Source organism: Silurus aristotelis, assembly GCF_946808225.1.
Source record: "Silurus aristotelis genome assembly, chromosome: 9".
Lineage (NCBI taxonomy): Eukaryota > Metazoa > Chordata > Actinopteri > Siluriformes > Siluridae > Silurus > Silurus aristotelis.
In genome coordinates this window covers 19,337,518-19,340,017 of record NC_139582.1, presented here as the reverse complement: position 1 = coordinate 19,340,017, position 2,500 = coordinate 19,337,518, and the positions used below count along the sequence as shown (strand labels likewise).

The following is a 2,500-nucleotide window of genomic DNA, read 5'->3' as shown; positions in this document are numbered from 1 at the left end:
AGATTTGGCTGGTCCTCATGAAGCAAAATCTATGTTGAAAAGGGTTTTGAGGTGCAGCTATGAGAACTACAGGATAAACAATATCTGGGCGTAATGAGGATTTATTGCTCGAGTTCCGACTGAGACAGATGCACTTTTATAAAAACCTATATGTTTATCTAATAACAACAACAACAACAACAATACTAATTAAGGGGCGAAGATCAAGGAAGGGGGCCATCAGTTCTTGTTCCCACAGAGACCTAATAAACTAGACGTCAGTTTGTCAAGCCGTTGCTCTGTAACGTCCACTTCCTGTTTGGCGATGTCTCGTCCAATTTGCCGCGCCGAATTGCTAAATTTCCGAGATCAAGTTTGTTCAGTCATTTTGTGTGTTGTGTTGCAGAGACTCAGATTGAATTCTGATGTTAAAAGTACATACGTATGTCATGAAGGAAGAAATAATAAACAGTAATAAAAAAGAACATACAATTTTAATAGCATTCCTATACACATTTGGTGCTTGGACCCCTAAGAAGAACAAGAAGGAGAAGAAAAAGCGGAGGAGAGGAAAAAGGAGAAGAAATGAGATGAAAGAGTCAATGAAGAACAATAAAGACATAGATGAAGAAGAAGAGCAAGTAGTGAAGTAGCAGAAGAAGAAGAGAGGAAGAGAAGAAAAAGAGGAGAAGGAGAGAAAGATGGAAAAGAAGAAGAGGAGAGGAAGAAAAAGAAGAAAAAAAGAAGAAGAAGAAGTAAAACCATTTTACTGACTTTTGCTAATATCAAGGCAGCATTGTTAATCACAACATTGGATTTTTCTATCTTACATTATTTTATGTGGCTGTGTGTGTGTGTGTGTGTGTGTGTGTGTGTGTGTGTGTGTGTGTGTGTGTGTGTGTGCGTGTGTGTGTGTGTGTGTGTAATGTTTAAAAGCTTGTTGTGTAACAGTGTGTTATGATGATGTGGATAAAGCAGGCTTTTACACAAGTACAAGAAAGGAGGAAAAAAACGCACAAACAAGTGTGCAGTGCATAACCACTTACAGCTGAATGCAGTTCCTTAAGTGTGTGTGTGTGTGTGTGTGTGTGTGTGTGTGTGTGTGTGTGTGTGTGTGTGTGTGTGCGTGTGCATGTTCATGTTCATCTTTCGCTATGATAAATGTAATTCGTTAATTTTTGTATTTTCTCTGGATAGACGGGTAAAAATATCTCATACATTTATAGAAATGTATGGCCACACACACACACACACACACACACACACACACACACACACACACACACACACACACACACAGCCGAAATTGCACCTGCTGGTTTCTATTGTTACAGTCCGGTACACACATCTACAACAAATGGCTCCTAATGAGGTCTAGTATCCAGTAAGAGTGTGTGTGTGTGTGTGTGTGTGTGTGTGTGTGTGTGTGTGTGTGTGTGTGTGTGTGTGTGTGTGCGTGCGGGTTCACATAAATGTATATGTTGTATATTATATATTCTATTTGCGTGATGCATGTAATACATACATAATTCACATTTAATACATAAACAAGATATATAAATGCAAGTCTACACACACACACACACACACACACACACACACACACACACACACACACACATTTATCAAGGCTACACAAAATCAGCAAATCTCGGAAAAGAAACTATTAAAATATTAGAAAGTACGTACTTTTTTTATCAGTTTGCGCGGAAATATTCTAATGATTTATTCATCGTTAGTTACTGCTTTATTCTGGGATTTTGCACAATAAGCTACAGTTCTGTATTTGAGAACGGCAGCGAATCAGCTACAGAGCGATACGATACGTTTCCGATTCCTCATGCGGCGATTCGATACTTGACAATACGAATGTATCTGGTGCGATATGTTTCTGTCTCCTACCTGAACGATTTAAAATTATGCAGCGTTTCATCGTAGCCTCTTTACGGTTCTGATTTATACCACACTGATTTAAAAATGATGATTTACTGTATTTGTTGACACCCAACACAAGTTAATTTGCTATTCAATCTAATTCAGCTTTATGAACAATGAACATTGTCCTAAAGCACCTTAAGAAAGATAAAGAGGTTAATCCCTTATAAGTTTATCCTTAATGAGCGAGTTGCTGGTGACAGCAGCAGGAAAAAACGCCTGATATTTGACTGTAGCACAGAAACATGAAATGGTGTTAACTGTTAATGTTTGACGGTTGAACTGATATGATTCGCTTTATAAATGATGACAGTTCAGTATTTGGCAACACGTGACGTGCTGAATCAGTGAACCGCAATACAATTTACTTCTTAAGGCAATAATTATTTTAGCAACGTGTGCGATCTGATGATTTTCATTCTCGATTTTCATTCTCGATGCACGGATTCGATGTTCACAGGTGAATCTGATTTGCACAGAATCGATTTATAATTCTCTGCTTTATTTGTTGTTCCGAATTGTACGATTTATACGGCACAATGAGACTGTGGATAATTAGTGAGGGAGAGTTTTTCGTCCTTACATT

The 2,500-nt window shown here is 38.0% G+C and overlaps 1 protein-coding gene across 1 annotated transcript in view; it reads left to right on the top strand.

Annotated features, from left to right (window-relative positions):
* The window catches only part of pacrg (PARK2 co-regulated), a 97,464-nt gene that overhangs the window by 57,912 nt on the left and 37,052 nt on the right, over nucleotides 1–2,500 (top strand). The gene's annotated exons all lie outside the window — the stretch shown is intronic.